General features: G+C 38.1%; 1 pseudogene; it reads right to left on the bottom strand.

The window, feature by feature from the left end:
* Positions 1-3,934: 3,934 nt before the first annotated feature.
* LOC119514625 lies at positions 3,935-26,843 on the bottom strand (annotated as a pseudogene).
* Between the last annotated feature and the right edge of the window lie 465 nt (positions 26,844-27,308).

Here is a 27,308-nt window from a genome sequence, read left to right as displayed (position 1 = left end):
TGATTGTTTATCTTGGGCAGAATATATACTACATGAAATTAGGAACCCCATACTTAATAAGTCAGGCCCTTGATATTGAAGCCTGCTCTTTTGAAACTTATGGCTGTAAAATGGAGGCTCTGCCTTACTGGAATTATGCCTAAGAGGCATCAGCAAAGAACCTCTTTTGTTGCTCAGCTGCAGCCTTCTCTCTGTAAGCATAAATTGACAAATAAATACATTAACATCTCCCTTATGCAGGGCATGAGTCTCAGGGAAGTAATTCTCTGTGGCAACGTGGGACATGACTCTCAGGAATGAGCCTGGGCCTGGCATTGAGCAATTGAAAATACCCTCTTGACCAAAGAAGGAAAAGAAAGGTAACGAAATAAAGTTACAGTCACTAAGAGATTTCAAATAGAGTCAAGCAACTGTCCTGAAGTTTTCCCTGAAGCAAACTCCAGCTAGATATCTCAAATGGCCACAGTATGCCATGCCCTAACAAACAGTAGTCCCAAAATACCCTAGGTCCCTATCTGAGATTCTATAACAATTTCACTCACTAAATTTCTCTCAGAAATTAAATTCTCCAGAGAGTTACTGAGTCAGACAAGGCCTAAAACCCAGAGGAAACTGCTGCTTTATGAACAATCAGATGCAGCTCCCTTCCCCATAACCTTGACACCCCTTTTCAGTATGAACAAATTAGGGCGGTCTCTGCCTAGACACATCTGAAAATTGAGAAAGTGATTAAATGAGAGGAAGGTATAGCATCAAGTTAAGATTTAAAAACAATTTGGAGTACTGAATCTTTATATAAATATTGTAGCTACTAGGGAATTAGAATAGCTAGAAGGAAATAACTGACATGGTAGAAATGTAAACCATAACATTCTTTGAAATTTGCTATATACCTACTTGTCAAATTTTACTTTGAATATTATCAGCTTTATGTTGATATCTTATATTTCACCATACGGAAAGAAATGAAACTGTTTAAATGTAACCCATATTATTTGAAATTACCTATGTGACTACTTGTTGGGTTGCACTTTGAAAGTTATCATTTTTCCAAATATAGGTTACATTTTACAATAAATAAATAAAGTGTAGAAATGTAATCCATAACATTCTTTGAAATTTGCTACTTCTTAAATCATACTTTGAAAGTTATAACTGTTATGCATGTATGTTATAATGCATAATAAAAATGTATTTAAAAAATCTCCAAAGTAGGCAAATTCATTGACAGAATGTAGATTAGTTGTTACTAGGGATAATGGGGACAGTGAAGTTGGGGAGTAACTGTTTACTCTCCAAACCTAGTTTCTTTAGGGAGCAATGAAAATGTTTTAGAATTAGATATTCATGATGTTTGCACAATATTTTGAATACACTAAAGGCCACTGAATTGTACACTTTAAAATTGTTAGAAGAGTAAATTTTATGTATATTTTGCTATAATTAAAAATATATCTTCAAACATTACCAATTGTTCCCTAGGGGGCAATATTGCTTCCAATTGAGAACCACTGTGATATTTTACAGTACTGAGTAGAAAAGCTGCTTGATTTCTTGAATTTGGCACCACAGATATTTTGGGTCAGATAATTCCTGTTGTTGGGGGCCCTTCTGTGTATTCTGGAATGTTTAGCAGTATCCTTGGTCTTTATCCATGCATGGGTCTCGAATTGTGAGAAATAAAAATGATACCCAGACACTGCCCAATATCCCCTGGGAGCCAAACTAGTCCCCAGTTGAGAGCCACTGATACAAGATTCTAAATTCTATGCCATTTTGGTACAAATTCCTTAAAATATAATTAAAAATTTCTGTACAAAGTAAGCTTCCAGAGAAATTGCATGCTTTATAATCTGATGAATATTGGTTCCAATTCTTGGTATGCTTCTTACAGTGTGTGTCATTTCAAGCCATTGAATTCTCTTGCTGTATTTATTTACAAATACGTAAAAGTTTTCAAGGTTTCAATGAAAGTACACTTAAAACATCCACCAGAGTGTCTGTTTTCAATCAGTCATCCTCTGCTCTTTGTATCTTTGTTTTAAATCCTATTTGTTTTGTACTCAGTTGTAACCCTGAATTATGACTCCGAATCACCTCTAGTAACTTGATTATATCCTGGATCCATACACCATATTTTTCCCTTAATGCAATAGTAGTCTTGAGCTGAAATCCTTGCCTAACCACATCACATTAAACACAGTTATCCAAATCCAGGTATAAGTTTGTTTATATTGAGCAATCATATTAGTCATTGTGTTAAAAACTTTACATATGTACTTAATCCCACAAACTGCAGCAGTCTTGTGCATTTGAGGACATTTATTTTGATAATGGCCTTCCTTGGATAGCCATGCTAAACACTAAGGAAGGTGTGTCCTTCATGGTATCACACAGTTACCAATTTCAGCCACAACTTCTTCCATACTTGAGTTTAAGAAGAACAGTGTCATTGAAGTTCTACATCTGATCATTATCTGTTAGTCACTGGATATAATCATATAGCTCATTTCATTTTGTTTTGTTTTTAACTGTAACTTTCACCATTTCTACCCATTGATGTGACTTTTGAGAATGAAAGAACATCATCTGCTGTTATGGTTAGAATCATGCCTCTGACAAACACATGCAGAAGACCTAATGCCCTTGGTACTGTGGATATGAAACCACTTTAAACAGGATATTTGAAGATCCTATTAGTTAAGACAAAGCAAAAATGAATCACAGTGGCCTTAATGCAATATTCGAATCCTTATAAGCAGATGAAACTTGGACACATGAAGGAAGAGTAGGCAAGAAACAAATGGCGACAAAGAACCATGCAAAGCAGATAGATATTCAGTTATGGATTGCTGGCAATCCACCACAAGAACTCTATAGACTTCAGAGAAAACATATCCCACCAACACTTTGATTTTGGACTTCTATTCTCAAACTGTGCAGCCTTAAGTTCCTGTTGTTTAAGCCAACTAAGTTGTTGGTTCTTTGTTACAGTAGCCCTGGAAAACTAACATCGAGTTTAGTGCAAATATTAAGTGAGGGTATGGATCAGTTTCCTTTGTCAGTGCCTAGGTACTAGTGATAAATAATGATTTGAATTGTTTTTAAGAAAGTTCTGGGCTGGCCTTGTTGGCTTTTCTCAGAGTTACCAGCTATAGGTTGTGGATAACATAGGGAAAGACTATGTATTTTCCATGGCAAGGATTTTATACACAGTAAGAATCACTGAACATTAGAATGATGACATGATCAGATAGGTAATTTGCATGTCATGGGACCGATTAGAACAGGAGTCAGTAAGCTACATCCCACACACCAAATCTGTCAGTTTCCTGCTTTTGTGAAAAGTTTCAGAACTCAGCCACACCCATGCTACTTTCTTGCTACAACTGCAGCATTGATTAGTTGTGACAGAGACCATATGGACAAAAAAAAACAAAAATATTTGTTATCTGGACATTACAGAAAAAAGTTGCTAACACTTCAGTGCTACCATAAAGTTTCTAAAATACACACTGATCATGTAGACTGCTTTGGCAACTATTAAACTAGGTCAAGAAGTATCTGACCTAGGGTAAGACCCAGAAAAAAGAATAGAATAAAATCTACAATCTCAGTAACAATATTTCTTAGACCAAGTCCACCAAAAATAAAGTTGTTTTAAGTTACCTCGTGGTAGTAGGACATAAATGTAGCTTCACTCAAAGTTCATTAATTTTCATTTTATTACCCTTGATACACTTGGGAGAGATAAACTGATAGGAAGTGCACAGAATTTTCTACAAAACTATGGGGAACAAAAACACAATACTAAATTCTACTTTTAGCGATTGACATTTAATTTTGTTATTTCTGTATAAGACATCTCATTAATGAAGACCAGCTCTTCCCCTATTTCTGGACACTCAACTAATAGGAAAAATTCTCAGGATGTTCAAGAGAGGAATTCACAACCTGAGGGTCTGTTTGTTCTAGCATCATTATATTTGATTGTCAGTTCTGGGTTGCTTTCCTTCACTTCCTTCAACAGCTTCTGGATTTGCATACTTAATTCATCTATCTTCAACCTGGAGATCAGAGAGATAAAGTTAATCCTGAGAACCTACTTTTGCTCTTAAAAGTGATTCATTATAAACCCTCAAAACTGTTGTTTCAGGGTCCCCATAGCAGAAAACTAATGACATGGACTGACAAAATAGAGATCTATGTAAATGTAATAGAAAAAGCGGAAATCAGATTAAAGTTGACAGAACATTGTAGTGCCATTTCTATGATGATGTGTTAACTGAGGAAGCATGTGGGCTGGTGTTTACCAAATAGTATTCCAAATGTATATTCTTCCTGACAGTTTCCCTACATACACTTGCTTATGCAGTCCACACTTTCTACAAGCTAGAGATATGACAGCTTTTTAAGTCATCCAAATTAGTCAGCCAAATTAATAACTTCAGAAAATTTTGTTAGAGATATTAGCTAGTCACCAGAGTTAAGGAAAGAAAATTTGATATCCAACTCTGGTTGTGAAAATAGGGTGTGTTGAGAGGGTATCAGACACTAAAGAAATGAAAAACAAAGGGAAAAATCCAAGATATGAGATGAGACCACAGGGGTATATATTAGTAACATTTTTTCTTTGTAATTTTATACACATTTGTCTTAATAAAAGCTTGACAATCTCTTGGTGAAATTTTGTGGCATATCCTAAAGCTTTAAACTAGTGTGTGGGAATCCTATCTATACTCCAAAATACCCTTGGTCTAAGTGTTTTAGTCTCAAGAGACTCTGAATATAACATTCCTTGAACAAATGTGTTAGTGGACCATTTCATAAACATTTCAAATTAGTCAGAATTTTTGATGGGGGTAGGAGAAGAAAATCAACAGAACATTCACCCACTCACCAAATCACTATGCTATTTTTGTCAGGGAACAAAATAAAAGTAGAAACAACGTATAAAACACTAGAGCAGCAGTCAGGAAACTATAGTCCACAGGTTAAATCTGGCCTGCTGCCCATTTTTTTAAATATATTAGAAACAGTTGTTTTTCATTACAGTCATGGAGTTGAGTAGTTGCAATAGAAACATATTGCCTACAGAGTCTAAAGTATTTATTATCCATTTCTTTCCAGAAAGGTATGCCTTCTCTTGGTCTAGAATAGATAGGTATTTCTGGAAAGATAAAGAGTGATGATACCATTCTTTGTGCAGAGAAAACAAGAGGAATTTTAACTAATGATAGCTTAGTTAAAATGCTATTGAAAAGATATAGGATAGTTCAGGCAATTAAGTGAAAGTCTAAAGGATCAGATTTTGAAAAGTCTAGATTTCAGGAATCTCTGGAGATCCCAGAAATAGGAATTAAGTATTCTATTCAAGATGTGATGGTGTATGCAGGCACACAGACATACACAGACACCCTGTAGTTGGATGGTTTAATTTATCAGTATGCCTCACTGTTCTGGAGAATTTGGGGGAATATACAGATAAAGGAGCATTTTGGAGAAGTAGCCGCTAAAAGTCCCTAAGCTAGAAGCATACACTCGACATATCTAAAACTAATTCCTGTAAAGTATGCTCCCCACAAGAAGTGACTCCCTTTGTGGGCAATTCACCAGATGAAACAAAAAGGTCATGCCTGAGAGTCTGTAGGGGACCATTCTATTGTTTTAAAGCCTCAAGGAGCACCATTACTCCACTCTGCTGCAAGATATTCTGGCCAAGGTCCAGAATTTCCAGGCTCTGATTTCTGATTAGAACAGATGCAAGAACCTGGCAACAAAAAGGAACAATGGAGCAGCCCCAGAGCCTGGTGAGAAGTACATGAACCCACTCATTCATAGAGAAAGTTTTTATTGAGTACCTACCATGTTTCTACACATTTACTTGCTGAGGATCCTATAGTAATGAAGTAGGAAAAAAACATAATACTTGTCCTCATGGAGTTTATTTTAGTGACAGCAGGCAATCAGACATACAGTGTTGAAGTCAGTGATTGATATTAGAACAAAATAGGGTAAGTGTAGGTCAGCCTCAGAGGTACTACGTACATTTACAGTGTTTAGGAAAGGAGAAGATGAGGGAAAAACTAAAGGAATGGAGGTTGAGAACAATTATGGTAGTTGGAGGAGAGCTATTCAGGAAGAGAAAAATTACTACCCCTGAAAGGATGTGGTTGGCAAGGAACTAGCGTGGCTGAGATGGTGTCCAAGGGGGAAGGTAGAAAGAGTTTGGCTTAAAACTAAGAGGATCACATATAGGTGAGTAGTCTATTCTGAATCCTTCAGGTATTATCTGTATTGAAATGGGAGTTTTGACTCTTGAATTAAGGTGCCATGGCCTCACTTACAACTTTTAAGAAAACCCTGGCTGATGGGTTAAGAAAATCCTGCAGGAATTCAAGGATTGACACAGGTAGGCCAGTTCAGAGATTGTGCAACAATCCATACGAGAGTTAGTAAGTTCAGAGCAAGGTATTAGCAGAAGGGTAAGTTGTCAGATGCTAGGTATCTGGAAGGAGGTGCATCAAGGTTTACTGATGGTGTGACTATGAGGTGTGAAATGAAGGGTTTTCTCCTAAAATTGGACCAGGACTGATTCCACTGTATTCTACTCTCCAAAGAATCTCAGAGAAATTAATGCTTTCCAAAAACTCTTTAAGAAACTGAATGAGAACCTACCATAAGATTTTAGGTTACAGTTTGGCTTCTTCAAGGCCTAGCAGAGGAACCATACTCCAGTAACTATGGGAATGAGACTCAGGTCTAAGTGTGTTAGGCTTGAATTTCCTGGGAGAAGCTATGAGAGGTGTTTGCAAGCACATTTAGTTATGTTGCAATGCCACAACCTGCAGGAAAATCACATTAGCAAGTCAATTATCCCTTTGTAACATACAACCTCTGATGTAGATATTTGCTCCTAACTCAAGGTGTTATATTTCCTGCAGGTCTATATATAAATAATACAATTAGAATCATGATTAATTTATCTCCACCCTGCCTTGATGGCAGAGGCTTATGCTGGAATCATCTGCCTCCTTTTATGGAGAAACAGATATCCAAGATAAAGGTTTCCAACAGTGGAAGAATGTCTATAAGTCAAGAACTCAGGCTCTAGGTTCATATACACTCATGACTAAATCTAAAACTACAATCACTTTCTACATAGGTGTTTGGGTCATTGGAATTCCACCCTCCCTGTGTTTGACCATTTTTTTTGTGCTACTCAATTCCTGGATTTAATTGGGCCAGGGGAATTTTGTCACACCCTAAAGCTACCTACTTCTGATATCTTATTGGCTACTTTTCTAACTCAAACACTACAAGTTCTCATACAGAATTAGATGTCTATAAAACCTCCTGGCTAGGGGTTCAGACCCAAGAAGAGGATAGTCATGTGGCACATTTTGGTAGCTGGACACATAGCCAAACTTATTAGACTTGTGCCCCAAACATGGCATAAAGGCAGGAGTGGCTTTAGGACCATGGGCATGTAGGTGACCACTGGACCAGAGTTATCTAGATAAGGAGGCCATGCTTGAAGTTATAGTCACATATCAACCCAAGGAGGATGGTGATGGGATTGCTAAAACAAAGCCTAAAATTGTTTCAGTCTTACAAAATGGAAGCTAGGCCAAACACTGACTTTATTTAAAATAACAATCACTGACAAGTTAGGTTTTTGACTAGGCTTCACAGACATGTAGTCATGGACACTAAGTGGCTAAACTTCATTTTCTAATTAGTAAGCATGAAATAGATATCTCAGAGTTGTAAGAAATAAATAGCCCTTTAAATTCATTGTAGATTCTGATCCTGAGAGTGCTCAATAAGCTCTGGCCATGTGACTTAGGCATCAGAACAAATAAAACAAATCTAACTTTAAGATAGGGCTTTCTACCTATTAGCATCATACGTTAAAAAATCTGTTCTTCTGATGTATACTGTTTAAGTACGGATGAATTATTTTCCTTTTCACTATGTGCCACTGGAAGCTGGAAACTTAATTTTTTTTTTCCTTCAGTCTCAAGTGATTGGATTATGTCTGGATTAAATTGCATCCTAGATTAAGATACTGGTAGTTTTCAGGACCAGCTAGAAGATGACTGTCAGGTGGAAATTTAATGAGACAGAGTCCAAGAGAAATCAAAATGAGAATGAATTTCTGAACAGAAATGGGTTTCCAATTCTATGCACTCTTTACTATTGCCCTAGTTATGATTCACTTTGGAACAGGAACTCCATACTAGGCTTTTTCCCAAATACAAGGGTCAGTGAACTACAACCCATGGGCCAAATCTGGCCAGCCATAATTGTTAAGAAAATTTTATTGGACTATGTCCATGCTCATTACTTTACATATCCATATGACAATGGCAGAGTTAAGTATTTAAGTATTTAAGTATTTAAGACTAGACCTAAAGTCTTAGACCTAAAGCCTAAAATATTTATTTGCTGGCATTTTCAGAAAAAAATTGTTATCCTTTATCATAACAATCTGTGCCAGTTTGAATGTATTGTGTCCCCCAAATGCCGTTATCTTTCATGTAGTCTTGTGGGGCAGACGTTTTGGTGCTGATTAGATTTGCTTGGAATGTGCCCCACCCAGCTGTGGGTGATGACTCTGATGAGATATTCCCATGGAGGCATGACCCCACCCATTCAGGGTGGGTCTTGATCAGTGGAGCCATATAAATGAGCTGACTCAAAGAGAAGAAACTCAGCGCAGCTGTGAGTGACGTTCTGAAGAGGAGCAAGCTTGCTAGGGAGGAACATCCTGAGAGAAAGCCATTTTGAAGCCAGAACTTTGGAGCAGATGCCAGCCACATGCCTTCCCAGCTAACAGAGGTTTTCCAGACACCATTGGCCATCCTCCAGTGAAGGTACCCGATTACTGATGTGTTGCCTTGGACACTTTATGGCCTTAAGACTGTAACTGTGTAGCCAAATAAACCCCCTTTTTATAAAAGCCAATCCATCTCTGGTGTTTTGCATTCTGCAGCATTAGCAAACTAGAACACAATCTATTCCCAAATGCAGAAAAAATTACCTTATGTGAATATTAAAAACACACACAAAACACCATATCTGAAGACTAATCACCTATCTTAAATCCCCACAGAAAGAAGAGGCTAAAAGGCAAACACCCCTGCTCTGAAGGACATGCAAATAATAACACCTCACCTTGTTTCTGTCTGTTCTTTCCATAATTCCCACCAGGGTCTTACCAGTTGTATTCAGTTTGACATATTTAGAGGAAATAAGTCCTCTTATATCTGTCCTACTTTGACCCAGGATGTGTGTGCTTCTGTGTAAGTGTATACAATTGTGTGTTTGTATACCCACAGTAAGGCAGCCAGCAGGTACTTACACTATGGTCTGCGGCTTGCAGTCAGGGTATCTCAAGCCCTCACACAAAAGTTTCACTTCTCCATCCTAGAGGTCATTCTTGGCCAAGCACAGGTGTGTCAGCGTCTGGTTCACAATCAGAGCAGAAGCAAGATCCCTGTAGCAGGCTTCTGTGAGATGAGAATTTTCCAACATGTAGAAGCAACACAAAAATGGTAAGATGGTGAGAGCATTTCCAAAGTCCAGACCTCTCAGCTGTCCCCACAATTCTTGTTGGTTTTTCTCTATCTTGAGTGCTAGTTAACTCAGCCACAAAGGAACAGCAAGAAAAGGGCAGGATGCACAAGCCATCTACCTGATACCAAAAATGGGAAGCATGTCTTTATATCATAGGAAATTCATATGCATGACCTAGTACAATGCCAAGGCCAGGTGTTACCACTGCCATTCTCTGCACAACCCTGGACCTAATATGGAGATGCTCCATGGGAAGAAGAGAGAAGAGACAACAATCTCTGTAGGGAGCACTTTGGGAGGGTCAAAGTCATACATAGAATCTTCAGACATTCATCCAAGAGCTCATTGGATGAGATGTTCAGGCATGTCAGAGATGGGCTGATTTTGAGGGTTGAGGAGAGATCAACCCACTGTTGAGTGGTAGCTGAACAAGATTCCAACCTGCAGGAGATATGGGAACAAGCCACTTTTACAGGAGGGCTCAGATGCCATATCAGATGCTTATGTTTCCTTATTACTTCTTGGTTTTCATCTCACTCTACTACAATATGTGAAAAACTCTGGCCTGAATTATGGGAGATCTGATCACCTTTCCTTCTTCATATACCACCATGGACACTTAATCAATATCCAGCTTGATCTCCCAATATTTGTAATAGGATTGTGTTTGAAATCACTAACATAACCTGCTCATTTTTCTCAAATGCCACCTTCCATCACCATCACTTTCTGTGCCCAAGTCTGCCCTAGTCCCAATTTTTTAGTGTGTTTCTATAGGACAAAGATGCTCAGTAGCCACAAAAAATGCTCAACCTCATCAGTTTTTAAGTATATTCGAATTACAACATGCAATTTAATACCTAGGAATTCAGGTCCAAAGTTTGAGTTTAGGTTTTGCAAGAAATGAGTATTAGAAACTATGCCTGTTGATAGGAATATCACTTTTTATGGCTATTTTGGAACTATTCATAAAGTCTTTTAATCTAGTAAATTGGATTAGACCCTCACAAGGTGTCAAATGTGCATTACAAGTCATATTACAGTACTCTGGGGCAAACATATTGCTTGAATCATTATTATGTCTTACTAAACACAAGATCTTTACAAATCAGGCAATTAAAGGAGATTGCTAGGCATAGTATGTGGATATGTTGATTGTCACATAGGTAAAATTGAAGATCCTAAACTTAATGCCTTTCTTCTTAATTCCCTTTCCTAATGAGTAATCTATTATCACTGGTTTTAGGTTCCCCTTTTCTTAAACACTTAGTTAACTAGCAGCCACAGGATAGTGGGTAGCAGTACAGGGTTTGGGAATTAGAAATAAGCTCAAATACTTGCTATGATATTTATTATGATTTCTGAACTATTTCCTCACCCTTAAGATGGGTTTTGAATGAAGCATGGGAAGTGAATTGCTTTTCATAGGGTCCAGGCACAAATGCATCAGAAATCAATAATAATAGCTATCATTGAATGCACTAGTAAAGAAAACTGAGCATGGGTGGTGTTGCGGATCTCTTCAAATCAGTAATCAACCAGGAAACAGGACACCTGATGCTCCTACAGTGTCACTGAATTGGTTAGTCAAGGTCAGTTTCTGCTCTGAATGACAGGATAGAAAACCTTCTGCCTGAGATATTATGTCCCTAGGCTTGGGGATAACACAAAAAGCTGGCTGTTATGCCTGAACCTCTAAGGGTGAAACACCATCCCAGTCCTATTTCAGATATGTAACTCTGTGTATCATGGCCCAACACTTGCCAATTTCAAACTTATTAGAGAGATACAGTAATCAATAAAAATAGAATGAAATTGAAACTCCAGAAATTAACTCATGCATTTACAACCTATAGTTTGGACAAGGGTATCAATTCAATTCTTTAGGGAATCAAATATTTTCAATAAATGATGCTGGAACAACTGGATACCCACAAGCAAAAAATAAAGCTGGACCCTATTTCACACCATACAGAAAGTAAACTCAAAATGGATTGGAGACTAAATATACTATAGAGCTTAAAGGAAAACAGGTGTAAGTCATGTAGCTTCCCTTTTTCTAATTCACTAAGAGGCACTTGGCAGCTCCCATCTTTCTTTGGATGCTGAGAATACTAATGCCTAGGAGGCCTACCTTAGATACAGCAGGTGGCATTTGAAGTGTTTCAGGGTCTCAAACAGTAGCAGCAGACTATCAGTCTGAAGTCTACCATCCAGGATCAGGTGGGTCAGATCATCTTACCAATGAAAGCCAGACAAAAGACACAATATGCATCAGCATGAGAGAAGTTTTTAATCCCAGGGTAATAAAAGGAAGAGATTTCCATGTTGTGTTTAATCCTTACATTGTATGCAGGCATGTGCAAACAACATGCTGCAATATTTATCAGATTCAGAAACTATTAAAAGCTTGTTTCAAAAGTTGTCTCAGTCTTTTCCCAAGAGAAATAATGAACCATGCTTCCTTTTGAATGAGTTCTGCTCTAAGGCTTTTTTACAAAGGGAGAAATTGGTGAAATATAATTTCCCTTAGATTTTTGAAACAAATATTCATCAACATGTCTCACAGGAATTCATAAGGAAATCTGCACTGAGATTCAGAAGCCCATTCCTAACAAAGAGGTAGGTCAACAAGAGACACCTCATCACACTGGGGAAAGGAAACCCACAATGATATTCGCAGCTTGCATTATGTCTTGACTTAACTGAATTTCTCTTGGGAAAAGACTGAGACAACTTTTGAAACAAGCTTTTAATAGTTTCTGAATCTGATAAATATTGCAGCATGTTGTTTGCACATGCCTGCATACAATGTAAGGATTAAACTCAACATGGAAATCTCTTCCTTTTATTACCCTGGGATTAAAAACTTCTCTCATGCTGATGCATATTGTGTCTTTTGTCTGGCTTTCATTGGTAACTGAGTCTTTACTGGGGGAAAAAGCAGTAACTTAGCTATTTTAATTGTGTTTATCCTATTTTCAGATCACCTTGAAGGCATTTATAGCCTACAGTTTATACAAATTATATTAAGTTCCAGGAACAAGTTAGTTCCAATTTCAGATATTTAAGTTTCCCTATGGACAGGCATATACATGGCAAGGAACAGGGAGATACTGGGACCCTTGATCTTACAGTGTGCAGTAAACTGAATTATGCCACTCACCATGTGAACTTGGAACAGGTCCAACCTCAGAGAAGCCCACACCCCTGCTCAACAGCTTGATTACAGCTTGACAAGAGACCCTGAAACACAGCACTCAGAAGCTAAGCCATATCCAGATTCTTGACACATTGCTATGAGGAAAACATGCATTGTTCTAATTCACAAGGTTTGGGGAGATTTGTTACACAGCAATAGCTGATGACTACAACAATAGTACATTTCTGACCTTTGTCATTTTCAGGCAGACCTGTGGCCACCATGTCAATTGATAGTCTTTCCAATGCCCAGTTCTCAGTTATGGCCCTCTGTGTCAATCTCCAATCATCTTCCTTGTGCAGACCTATAGCTTAAGAAGAGACTAAAACTGCCCACAGTGTCCTCATGTCATGGCAGATTGTGAATTATCATCTACCCAAGGAAGAGGTGAGGTCTCATTTTTCCTAGTGAATGGCCCATACAAATAATGTTATCTAAATATCTACCAATTGATCAGTGATAACTAGGTACAGACACAATTCTGAACACTCTTCCTATGTTATAAGCACTACAATTTATTAAGCTTGGGATCAGGACACCAGCCTGGGTCCAAGTATTTGATTCCATGCAAGTTAATTAAATGCCTTTGGTTGCTTTTTATATTTGAGAAACTGATGCTACAGAGCCCATATTTTCTCACTATTACCAACTTATTCACATTAGCTTCCTATAGCTGCTGGAACAAATTAACAAGGCCTTTTTAGTATAAACCATAGAAATTCATTCTCACAGTTCTGGGGGTTAGAAATCAGAAATAAAGGTGTCAGCAGGGCCATGATCCCTTGCAGGTTTAAGGAAGAATACTTCCCTGCTTCTTCTAGCTTCTAGTGGTGAATGAGATTCATTATCAATCTGTGGCTTGAAGCTACCTCACTCCAATCTCTGCCACCAACTTCACTTGGCCATTTTTCCCTTTGTGTGTCAAAATTTCCTTCTTCTTATAAGGTCACCAGTAATTGGATGCAGGGCCCACTCTTTTCCAAGACACACTCTTCATAACTTGAGTATATCTACAATACCCTATACCTCCAAATAAGGTCACACATACCAAGTAGACATGAATTTTGTGGGACACTTCCCAACCAAATATATTCATCTAAAATTCTCATCATGCCATGTAGTTTATTCATTTCTAAGACTTAACATAATCAAATATGCCCAGAGTAGGCTTTGAGAACATCCAAACTGTTTGTCAAATTTCATAAAAATGATGTGATGTAATTCAGTATTCCCAATAGACAAGTTTGAGGATAGGAACTATTTTCTTTCCTCTTATCCTGAGTAACTGTTTAGGCATTCAAATCTTGCTCCTGTATTATACATGCAAGAAGATTGGCCATGGCTAGGGTTTCTCCATTCCAGTATTAGCTTCTACTTCCACCACTTTCTGGAGATTCCAGTTTCCATGGTTGGTTTGCTCACAAAATATCCTCACTGAGGAGTCACTGAGGAAGCTATGACTTACTTTCAGAAAGCTCAGGTTCTCATTTGAAATAAACACAGAGCAGAGATCCTTCCAGAGACAAGACAGTGATAATCCTTCTGGGACCTGTGAGAAAGACAGCAAAGATCACCTATTAAAAGTTTGTATGGGGAAATTCTAATAACCAAATGTAAGGAGGGGAAATATTTGAAATGGTCACAGTGTTTATGAATGCCTGATGGCCCAGAACTACCTCACATTAAAACAAGGGTTGGTCCCAAAGCACCTCTTCCTAGTCATGACACCATGCCTCCCACTTTGAATGTTCAGCAGGCAGGAAGTCCAGCAATAGGGAGAATTCTGATTCTAAGCTATAGAGGAGAGGATTGATTCTGAACTTTTCTTAATGGAATGTGACATGAGAGTAAAGATATGAGAACCAGGAGGGTAAAAATGAATTCTTACCTCTCAACCTGAGAATGTAATTCTGATGCAGAATCCTTCCCCAGAAATATCCCCTTTCCCACCTGCAGTAAGTTTCTCTGGAAATTTTGACAGTGCTTGAGACAGAATGAAGAATACATCATTTCAAATGTATTTTTCAAGTGAAAAGACATTTCTTTAAATTGTGCCAAAACATCCTTCACAAACTTATCTGAGATTCATGGAGACAGTAAAACAGTTCCTTCATGCTCATCATTGAAGAGAAGGGTTTATTCTTACCAAATTTTCATTTGCATTTCCAGAATTCCTGTTTGATGTCCATTGACATATGGCATGTATCCAGCTCCATGACTCTATTCATTCAAGAAGCCAAATAAAAAGTATCTCACTTGGGTCAGGCTGGGGACCTTTAACCTTTATTCCTTGGAGAGCAGTTTCTCCACATCCCCAATACCTCAACTACAGGTCTCCCCATCTTCTTCCTCCTCACTCCCCAAAACATAGAACATGGCAAGATGAAACTGCTGGACACTGATGTGGAAGAAGCAGTAGCAACCCTCACAGTCTACCCACTGAAGGATATTCTTGTCCAGGAAGGGACAGAGATCACCATCCTCTATCCCAAGCGTCCTGATGTCTTCTTCATAAAGCAACATTGTTTGTGTCTGAATGCCCTTGGCAACCAGGAGACACAGGGCACTCACTGGGTGTTGGACATAGTGATGGTGGCAGATGACAGGTGCAGGTGTGAACTGCCTGGAGAGGAAAATGCAGCAAGATCAACATGGTGGTTTGGCATGTTGGGGTGACTTCCTCCTCCATCTCCATCTGTAGTCTCAGACAAGAGCAGAATATCCAGCACACAAGGGGAGCAAAGCCCAGGTTGAACAAGGCTGCATTTCTCATCAGGTGGAAAGCTTGCAGGACTTCATCTTCATCTTTCAAGTGTTTCAAGAAATATGCCTTTCTGTAACTGTCTTTTGGTCAAAATTTATTCTTCCACAGGGAAGAAACAGTCTGCATCATGTTTCCCTCTCCCTACTTTTTGCTGGTAGTGATACACAATAGAAGTTGGGATGCAAATAATCAAACATAATTGATATCTCACCAATTAAAAGTAGTAGGAGTGAGTAGTAACCAATAACAGGTGATTCCCCTTGCATGTTTCCTAACACCAAACTTACGCCCATAAGATAGTATTTACTAACCCATCTTTTCTACCTCCAAGTCTTCTGCTTCTCCCCACTTTGGGTCATCTGTTGTTTCCACCAGTGCAAATGATAAAAAACAATGTGGATCTGGGCTTGACTCAAATTATTTCTGTTTCTTATATCAGACACTGTGGTTAAATCAAGCTTCTAACAATCTTGAGCCTATTTTATTTGTATTATTTTTAGAGACATAACAAGATTTACCATTTTAACATTTACAAAAACATGCAGTAGGCTCAATTTTAGCCCATGGCCCATAGTCTACACATTATAGAACATTAAGTATTTGATGATAAGCCAAATGATTAAAATGGCCTCACACTGACAGAGGGGGGAAAATGTGTATACAGGTGTCACTAATATAAACTAATATTAGTGAGCAAACTTTGAGAGTTAAAAGCTGATAACACAGGCTACCAGGAGATAGAAAGAGGGTAGAGATCAGGCATTTGATGATGAAGGACCACAGAATGTTCAGCAGGATTGATTTTATAGAACCAGAAATAGAATAATACTGTGTGATGGTAGCACAATATTGTAAATACACTGAACAAAGATGTATGTGAGTAAAGCTGAAAGAGGTGGGATAGGGTAATGTATGACACCAGAGGTAAAGATAGATGATGAAGACTTGGACTATATAACTTGACAAAAATTGGAGTGGCCGATGACTGTTACTAAATGTACAAATATAAAAATATTCTCACAGGTGAGAGAACAAATGAATGTCAAGCATGCAGAGTGTTCAAAAATGGATGGTATTTGGGAAAAAACATAATCAGAGCAAACTGGAGTCTATGGTCAAGAGTTACACTGTAATATTCTTCCATTAAATGTAACAAAGGCAATATACAAAAGTTAAATGTGTATGAGAGGGGGATATAAGAGAGGGATATGGGATTCTTGGTAGTGGTGTTGTTTTCTCTCCTTACTAATACATTATATTGTATGACATTTCATTTTTCTTTTTATTTTCTTTTTTATTATTCACCAAAAAAAGAACTTTTACATAGTATTCAATATGTTCAAGTGCTGACTGTGGTGATAAATGTACAACTATATGATGATACATTGAACAACTTATTGTATACTGTGGATAATTATATGTTATGTGAATATATCTCTATAAAATTGTAGGAAAAATATAAATAAGGGTAAAAATGCTGGAGAAAACATGGAGAGAGGGATGTACCTATTGACTGTTGATAAGAAGGCAGAAGGGTATAGCCTTTCTGGAGATCACTGTGGTGGTTCCACAAGAAGCAAAGTATGTGGGGGCCATATGGTCCTGCAATCTCATTATGGGGTATGTACTTGGAAGATCTGAGAGCAGAGACCTGAATGGACACTTGCACATTGGTGTTTATGGAGGCAGTATTCATGATTTGCAGTGGGTGGAGGTGGCCTAAGGGTACACTGACTGAGGAACAAAATGGTGAACTGTAGTGTATGCATGAAATGGAATATTGAGCAACTACAAGAAGGAGTGAAGTTGTGAAACATGCAAGGAGGTGAATGGATCCTGTAGATAGCACTTTGAGTGAAGTATGTCAGAAACAAAGGGAAAAACTATAATGCCTCACTGATACGGACTAACTACGATATGTAAGCTCAGAATTGAGTCTTAGAGCACAGCCTAACAGGGAAATGGTTATTGTAATAGTCTCTAGATTGTAAGCTCTTACAGCAGTCAAATCTATTTCTGAATTGTAATGGCTATCTCCAAACTCTGAGATCTTGATCCTTTGGTGTGTAACCTGATTGGTCTCTGGAACATTGGGTATCTCTGTGACACCTGAAACTCAGATCTAGAGCTCTGCAGATATGAATGTCAGTATTAACACATACAGCAAATGTTAAAAATAAGCTGAAGAAGAGCCCAGACTTCAATTGGAAATATGAATGAAGCAGATCTGGTTAAGACTATGGCAAATTGGGCCAAAGGGTAAAGATTGAAACTGACTGTTTGTTAAAACTTCAACTTCCATGTGAGACTAAGTGAAGAAATGTTTATTTGGTTGTGAGGTCTATATTTTCTAAACAACATAATTTTTACAGTCAGTTTGTTCAAACACCACAATTACATGGAAATTTTAATAAGGAGTGAGATATGGTAGGTCTGTAAAGGTTAGAGTAAAGTAGAAGCACATCCCAAAGTAATTTGGACAGAGAATAAAAATATATATTTGACCCCCACCCCAGGGAGCTGGGGGAGAATGCAGAGGTGTTGGACTTCCTCACCTGGATTGTTGCTGATGTTCTCACAAACATTGGGGACTGATGGCTTAACATGCTGAGACCTCTGTCTTGGGGCTTGCCCCTGTGGAGCTTGTTAATGCAAACTTGCTTATGATTATGCCTAAGAGTCTCCCCCTGAGTGCCTCTTTGTCACTCAGATGTGGCCCTCTCTCTCTAGCTAAGCCACCTTGGCACGTGAACTCAGTGCCCTCCCTGCTATGTGGGACCTGACTCCCAGGGGTATAAATCTCCCTGGCAACACAGGATATGACTCCTGGGGGTGAATCTGGACCCAGCAATATGGATAGGGAACATCTTCTTGACCAAAAGGGGGATGCCAAGTAAAACAAAATAAAGCTTCAGTGGCTGAGAGATTTCAAATGGAGTCGAGAGGTCACTCTGGTAGACATTCTTATGCACTATATAGATAACACGTTTTAGGTTTTAATGTAATGGAATAGCTAGAAGTAAATACCTGAAGCTACCGAACTCCAATCCAGTAGACTTGACTTTTGAAGATGATTTTATAATGATGTAGATTACAATGGGTGAGAGTGTGATTGTGAAATCCTTGTGAATTTCACTCCCTTTATACAGTGTATGGATGGATCAGTAGAAAAATGGGGACAAAACTAGATGAAAAATAAGGTGGGATGGGGGATGATTTGGGTATTCTTTTTCTTTTTCTTTTTATTCAGATTCTTTCTGGTGTAAGGAAAATGTTCAAAAATAGACTGGGGTGATGAATGCACAACTATAAGATGGTACTGCGAACAGCTGATTGTAAACCATGGATGATCATATGGTAAGAGAATATATCTCAATAAAACTTAATTAAAAAAAAAAAACAAAAAACATGTATACACCAGTGATTCTTGCCTGAAGGCAACTTGCTGCATCCTTTCCCAGAGTGTTTGGGCAGTGGCATCTGGCAATGCCTGGAGACAATTTTGAATGATACAAGTGTAGATGAGGGGAATTGCTGCTAGTGGGTACAGACCACTGTTGCTGCTAAACACCCAACAATCACAGGATAATGTCACACAAAAAAGAATTATCCTGTCCAATAGTACAATAGTGCCTAGCTCAAGAAAACATGATATAGAGAACCTAGCAAAGTCATCTCAACTTAGTCACTTCCAATAGCAGTTATACATTCTTTCTTCTGTGAAATAATGGGGTCACCCTCATCTGGGTATCTGATATCCTGCCAAGGGCAGAACTTCAATACAATATACTCTTAGGCTCCCAGGAAGCTGAATTCTCTTATAAAACCCCCTGGTTTAAGACAAACCACCCTTCATCATGCACAATGAATACTATAACCAATGGAAGGAAGTAGTATAAGAGAATGCAGTATCTCTAGCATGGGATGGGGAAGCAAAAGTGGTCCCCCATCACTCATATAACTCCAGCACCTGATGATGTTAACACAATACCATTTCTCTTTTACCTGAAAGCTTTTTGGTTGCCCACAGGTATGCTTACAGTGATTTTGAGGTTCACGTGTACTCTGAAGAGAGTGGAATTGGACTTGTCACAGCAGCATTATGGAAATATAAACTGGGAAAACAAAAAGACTTCAGTGTGGTCTGAATTCAGCCTTGTATCCCAACAATTAAGCTTCTGCTACCTTAAGGTGTTAGTAATGGTGTGGTAAGCCACAATTCCAGGGTTACAGGGTGACTTCCTTCCAATCCCCCTCTCTGCCAAACAATTCAAAATAATTTGTTTCAGAATTTCACACTCATACTCCTGCTTCTACCCCAGGAGTGGACAAGAAACCCTGTGTGTTAACTTTATAAAAATTCTATTGTGGTATCATAAAAATGCCTATTTAACCATTAAAATTCAGTTATATTAAATACATTCATGATGTTGAGCTATCACCACCACCATCCAATGCCAAAACCTTCACATCATTCCAAATGGGAGCTGTGCCTATTAAGCAATAGCTTCCCCTTCCCTCTGATAAGCTTTTATCTACTTTGCTTCCATGAATTGCTTATTTTATATATTTTGTAACTAAAGTCAGGGAAGGTAGCACTCTCTTTTGCATACAGGTCCTTCTACCATGAAAACTGGGAAATAATATAGGATGGATGGTACTTAGAAGGAAGGGAGGCATATTACATGGTCAAATTTTGATGGAAGAGTTGAAGTTACTATGAGACTGAGAGGAAATACAGAAGAGGAATAATAAAGTATTCTGAAATTTAGGGAACAATGTAGGCTGGGAGATCCCCTGATACCCTTTGGTGAGGGTCAGCATAATTTACAGTTTAATAGGAGATAACAAGGACAAGCAGAATGTGCAAGCAGCTGGTCAGTCCACTGGGATATCCCCAATTTGAAGAGTAGGCAAAAGAACATGAGCACTTAAAGAATTAATAGCCCTACAGAAATGAAGAAAATGAAGACAACATATTTGACATGGAAACCAAAAATAAGGTATTAAAATATAAATTGGGCAGATGATACTAAATATCTGTTCTATAGCAGCTCTAAGACTAAAATTTAGACTTTCCATTTTCATGAAATTAGGTCATCCTTGAGAGGTTTCTGCTAGAGCACATTTAATGTCAGTAATAGTCTGATGGCATGGGTTTTAGAACTGATAGTTGAGTAGTAGAGTGGTTTTAGACATATGTTGGGAATTTAGATAAGAGGAGGATGAATGCTTTTTTAAAAGTCCATCATGGTTAGGGCAGTATACTGCAAAGAGAAGTTTTACAAGGTTACTTTAATGAATGTTTGAGCCACAATCATTTGCTGGAAGTCTCTGCAATGAAACCATATACCTGCACACAGGCTTCATTTTTAAAGACAACTTCAATATCACATGGAATATCAAAGGAATTGAGATTCTTTGTTTTCCTATAGGTAGGAGCTGGGGTTTCCTGGATATTAAAAACTCTTAATTCCTAAATTCATCACCAGTAAAATAAATTGCAATTTAAAAAAAAGTTCCCAGTCAGCATCTAATGAATTAAGTCAGAATCTTTATGGGTAGGACCCTTACAGAAGGAGCATTTGTAAAGTTCTCTCTGTAGTTTCATAAGCAGCCTAGTTTGAAATTCACTGCTCTGGAACAGGGATTGGGAAACTATAAATCACAGGCCATATCCAGTCCACCACCTTCTTGTGTAAATTAAGTTTATTAGAATACAGCCATGCCCAATTGTTTATTATCTATGACTGTTTTCACCCTAGAATGGTAGAGGTGCGCATTTGAAACACAGATTTTATGAACTACAATGCCTAAAATATTTATATACAGCTCTTTACAGGAAAAGTTTGCTAATTCCTGCTTTGAAGAAAATGCTGACTTGAGGAACTTTTCTTTTAACGTGATAGAATTGGGTGTATTTATTCTACCTGGGAAAGGAATTTGTAAAAGTAACCAATGAAATCATGAGGGAACACAAAATGCTTGCAATGATGGTAAACTATCCAACAGCATTAGAGTGTGCAGGGAAAGGAATGATTAGTGTAGATAGAAAGTAGAAGACAGAAATAGAATTCCCAATAGGGTCCACTCTCCCCACTAGCTTGTGTGAATATCTAGCATTTGTATTCAATACAATACAATAAGCACAGGGGATGGTGCTCAACTCATTAGACTACAGAGAAATTCCTACAAGTATATAAGAAACTCTTACAAGTTGCAATGATATTCCTGATGTTTCTAAAACCATGGGGACTTGAAACTTTTTCAAATGCCTAGAGTATACTGAATTCTAATTACCCAGGACTTGAGCCTTTTGCTGGCTTACACAATTCTGTGAGGTTCATCTTTTCCTAGATGTTCATGATCACAATCATCCAATAGTTTGAGGAGCCCTTGATCATTGTCTCTGACAGTTGCTTGCCACTAGCCTCTGCCACCTCAGACCATGGGGTCTGTTGTAACTCACCTTTCAGGAGAAGAACTCAGTCAAGATGTGAACATCCTTAATTCATCAGTGTTCAGTTGCTCCAGAATGGATTGGAGGTGAAATGCTTACAACAGAGAATTCATATTTTCCAAAGTGTGAGACTTTAGATTTCAGGGTTGAAGAAGAAATAGGGAGGAGGAGGTCAAGAGAAGAAAAAGAAATCACTGAATCATCAACCTTATATGAAAGATAAGTTGTTAAGGTTCCAGCAGTGGGGCTCTTTTTACTCACAAACTAGGGAGAAATCACACCCCACTCTATAGTAGTAAAAGTCATTCATGATGTTCCTTCTATTTCCTGGCTTGATATAAATGGTTCATATAAGTAAATGTTACTGTCAGTTAGATATCAAGGATTTAAAATCCTGGGCCATACCTTAGAGCATACAATTAGTTTGATATTGATTAAGATCCAAATTCTGAAAGGTAAGACAAGGCATCTAGAAAGAAAAAAATAACATCTCCTTTTTCTGCAATTAAGATAGTTTAAATGGGATACAAATTGTATTAGCCATAAAAGTAAAGGCTGGCAAACCAAATTTAATTTTACTTTGGGAATCTGGATTCATTGAATAGTTACCATTGAAAGCAAAAAGACAGACTGCAAACTCAGAGAACATGCATAACTGATACATTTTTCAAAAGTGTCAATAAGGAATTCCAGCAACTATATATGAAAAAAAATGGTAGATGTTTTCAAAGGGGAAAATAAATAAAAGATTAGAAGAGCTGTTTCAACAAGGAGAATGCCCAATGGCAATAAGCACAGGGAGAGGTGCTTAACTCTTCAGACCACAGAGAAATGCAAATTAATAACTAAAGATAGAGCAGTACACCCCCATAATATTAATTAAGTAAACATCATACAACCTTTTATTTAATATATAAGAACCCAAACTGTTATACATTGCTGGCAAGAGATAAGTTGATAAAACTACATTAGTAAAAACCATCAAGTTTGCCAAAGTTAAATATTCACAAATACCCTATGCCCCAGCAGTTTTATTCCTGTATATACACCACAAATACATTAGTGCTAAGGTCTGTTAAAAATAATAATAGTGTATGCAAGTCTACTCAGAGTACTTCTGTTGATCATTTTCTAAAGCATAGACAATAATGGGAGATACTTTTCAGGCATTCATGTAGAAGACTCACAGGATATCCATACAAAAAATTCCTATAATTTAATTTATATAAGTTCATAGCAAACAACATTAATCTATGGTGGTTGAGGTCAAAATTATGATTATCCTTGGGAGTTTTGATGGGGAAAGATAAGAGGGGATATCTGTGGTGCTAGAAAAGTTGTCTATTGATCTGGTTAGTGATTCCATAAGTGTGTGACTATATACATAGATACACACATCCAAATAGTCACTAATGAGATTCATATAAGGTGATATATTAATATATATTGATATTTATAATACACATAAATAGAGGTTGTATTTACATAAACACAAATGCACACAAGATGTAAATATGTCAAGGGATTAAGGGAAAATATTGGTCTTTTTCTTTCAAGTGACAGAATTAAGGCAAAGGACAAAATATGATTGCATAAGATATTCATATTACAAACATAAACCCTGTATCTGCATAATTTCCCTCACATTTTTCTGTAATCCCTGTCTTTTTAGGGAGATATTATGTCAATTAACATCTGAGTATTTTCTATGTGCCAGACAGTATTCCAAATTCTTCCAAAGACCAGAAGTAATATTTGTAACTCTTACTGAGAAAGTTCTATTATCTGTGATACATTTGAGGAATCTGATGCACCAATTCTCAACCTGCCATCCCTTGAACAGCAGCAGCAGCATCACTTCTTAGAAATGAGATACTCACACTCCATGCCAGACCTACCAAATCAGAAACTTTGGGGTTGGTCCAGCAATATGTTTTAACAAACCCTCCGGGTGACTATGATAAAAGCTAGAGTTTTAGGACCACTGAGGGAAACTGAAGACCCAAGTTCACACAACTATTGAAGTTGAAGTGAAGATAATCAAGGCAATTTTATCCTATAACCTGTGCTCTCATTCATCAGCACAAAACCTCAGCCAAACAATTAAATATAAAAGGAAATAAAACTCCTTACATCCTCAGATGGTAAATGGGCAAAGCTTAGGGATGATTCAAAAGAGGCAATAGACTGTTTAATAAATATAATGGGGGAGGGGAAGATAGCCAATCAGAAGAATGATTATTCAAAACATTTCAGTGCACAACTTACTATAGGCTAATGATCATTAGGAAATATTTAACAACAATATTCATGCTAAAATGCTAAGCAAGAAGAAAAAATTCAAAAAGTAAAGCTACAATTGAGGCAAGATGAAATAATGATCTTCAACAGGAAAGTTCTAGAAGAATATACACCCCAAAATTCAGTGATTCTGTTTGAGCATCAGTACCACAGATGAGTTTACCCTTTTGTTGTCTTTTCTTGATGCTGTCCTGGATCAGCATGCATTTGATATTCTGAGAAAAAAAATTGAAAGAATGGGTCAATCTGGTCATAGAGAGTTATCAGACAAGGAACCCAATGTGCTTCTTGTGGATTCCTTTGGTTACTATCTTTTAAAAAAATTCAGGAGCATGATGGCATTACAAAACATATTTGACTGGACCAAGAAAATTGGAGTGGTGGTGATCTGGAAATTCTTAACTTTTTATAGAAACTTGATTGAGGAAGTGAGGAGTTAGGATACAGCTTTAAAAGTCCATGAGGTAAGGAAGGGTTGGAATTCCATGGAAAGCATAACCATGGCAAGGGAAAGTGATATCTAATGAGATTTTAAATATGCAGTCTTTAAAGTAAAGACAAGACAAAACAAAAAAAGCACTATATGAAACATGTCACTAAGAAAGGCTGAAAGTCACTATCTGGGTCTATCCATAGCATTGGTAATCATTTGATGATATGTTTCCCACATAAAGAAAGCCAGCTAGGTTTAGAGTTAACAGAAACCAAGTATGCTTAGTCACTAAACAAGACAGCCCAGACAGCAAGGTTACACAATATCTTGGCTAATTAATGGCATTGAATTGTACACTTTAAAATAGGTAAAATGGCAAATTTTACTTTTTTCCATTTTACCATGTTTTAAATCTTATGACAGCCACATGGTAAAACAAGAAGGTGAATGCCCAAGCCCAAATGGCAACCTGAGGCAGTTTTCTCTGGGCTATCCAGGGGATGGTACATGGAAATGAAGAAGATATAATCCCAAATGAAATCAGAAAAGGAAACAATAGGAATTTCTAATTTAGTAACACTAAAAATAAGCAAGTTTACTTGAGAATCTTCAGGGTGGGGAATACTGCATACCTTCTGCTTCCCTCACTGACCCTGTTCAAGTTAACATGGAAACAAATTCTAGTTTCTATCCAAGCACCTGTTCGGCCCACTGCTATGCATGAAATGGTTCACTGCAGGGAACTGGAATGTTTATTCCTGAGTGAGTGCCTTGTGATTATGGTGAGAGAAGTACTCCCTTCCTTAGGTCATTCTCTCTGTCCTTGCCATCATGACAGAGGTTTTTTTCCACCCACAATGATTTGGGGAGGGGTGGAGTAGGAAGCCAGTGACTTGAGCATATTCATAGGCAGATAAAAGAGCCACTTGAGATGTAGCTTTGGAAAATGAGTATCAGCAAGAGAATTGATGGAGACAAGCCCCAGTTGGACTACAGGGGTAGAGATTTGCCCTAGGAAGGGAAGCAAATAACTCCTCATTAGAAACCACCCTGGTGCTGATAAACATAGGAGCTAAACTAGAATGAGCTGAAGAGGCTGTATCATCACTGCAAATCTAATGCAAAGGCATCAACCAAGAGGAGTTAATGCACTATATCCCTAAACTACAAAGTTGTTAAGGACTCCTCACATAATTAGCAGAAGTCCCTATTTTTTCAGTTTTCCTTGGAGCTCTTTCACCACAGGTATTTGAGCAGAAAAGTTACAAACCTGTGAGCTCTATAAGCACTCTCCTTTAGCCTCCAATGCTGCAGTGCTTGCATTCTTGTTTCAGAATCAAGGAGTCACAACAGTCCAAATTATAAATAAAAAGACTGAGGTGTAGAGTAGCACTACACTTATAGTTACAATGGGAAAGTGGTTGACTGCATATTGGCTGATGGATGTTTTTTGTGTGATAGAAGTATTCTAAAACTGGATTCTATTGATGGCTGGACTCTTCATAAGTCTACCAAGAAAATCAATGGGTTATATGCTTCACATGGCATCAGTTAGGATGCATAAATGATACTTTTATAAAATTCTTAAAATAAAAAGCTTTAGAAGGAAAAAAAAACTCACATGGAATCATTATCAGCTGTTCCCTCCAAACTCATTTGTCATGAAGGGAGAGTTCAACATGAGGACTCAAAAATCTTTCATCTCATTCCATTGATTAAATTTTGCAAGATTAGACCTGAGTGAACACTCAAGCAATACTTGCTGTTCACTTTCAAAAGGAGATGGAGGAGAGAAGTAGTTATGAGAATGAGTACTCATTTCTATGAGATTAGAACTTCCTGCCCATGTGTGTGGGGAAGGCAGGGATGTGGCCAGGCATGAGCTGCTGACATGTGAGTGAGGTTTGGTGGGGGTCTGCAGTACCTGGCACTGTGAGGTGTCATTGGCAGGAGTGCCAAGTTGTCCCCCGGTCACAGGTGTGCAGCCACTGCAGTATTGCATCCCCACAGGCAGTGGCAGCATTTGGCCATGCTGGTTTTGAGGGGGTCCCTGGGCCCTCTTTCTAGAAATCCTATCCAGGGAACTAGTGTGGTCTAGCATGATGATTTAAGGACCCTTGGGGGTCACCCACCCACCCTGACCTCATCAGAGGTTACAGTCAGAGGAAGGCTCCAATAAGAGTACTGTTGGCCTAAGTTCTGTGATAGGCCCTTGGGAAACTGAGTGGGGCAGATTCTTCCCTCCAATTGCTCAAATATTCTCCCTAGGTGCCATGGCTGCTCTGTGTTACTCAACCTTAATTGGGACTCACATTGAAAGCCCCTGGGCTGCTACTAGGTGATTCTAAATTAATTGATCTGTGGTGGGCCTTAGGAGTCTTTGAAAGCAATTCAGGTTTAGCTTTGTGAGGAACCAAAACTGTTTCCCACAGAAGCTGCACAATTTTCCTTTCCCATTGTTGCAAGATTGCATCTACTGAGGAAACTGAACATGACACTGACTACTCTCCATGTAAGGATCAGATAGCTGAGGAGTCTTGCTGCTCTCATATACCACCCAGTGCTT

This window comes from Choloepus didactylus, chromosome 18 (assembly GCF_015220235.1).
Source record: "Choloepus didactylus isolate mChoDid1 chromosome 18, mChoDid1.pri, whole genome shotgun sequence".
Taxonomy (NCBI): domain Eukaryota; kingdom Metazoa; phylum Chordata; class Mammalia; order Pilosa; family Megalonychidae; genus Choloepus; species Choloepus didactylus.
The sequence above is the reverse complement of the archived record's forward strand: the minus strand, read 5'-3'. Positions and strand labels throughout refer to the sequence as shown.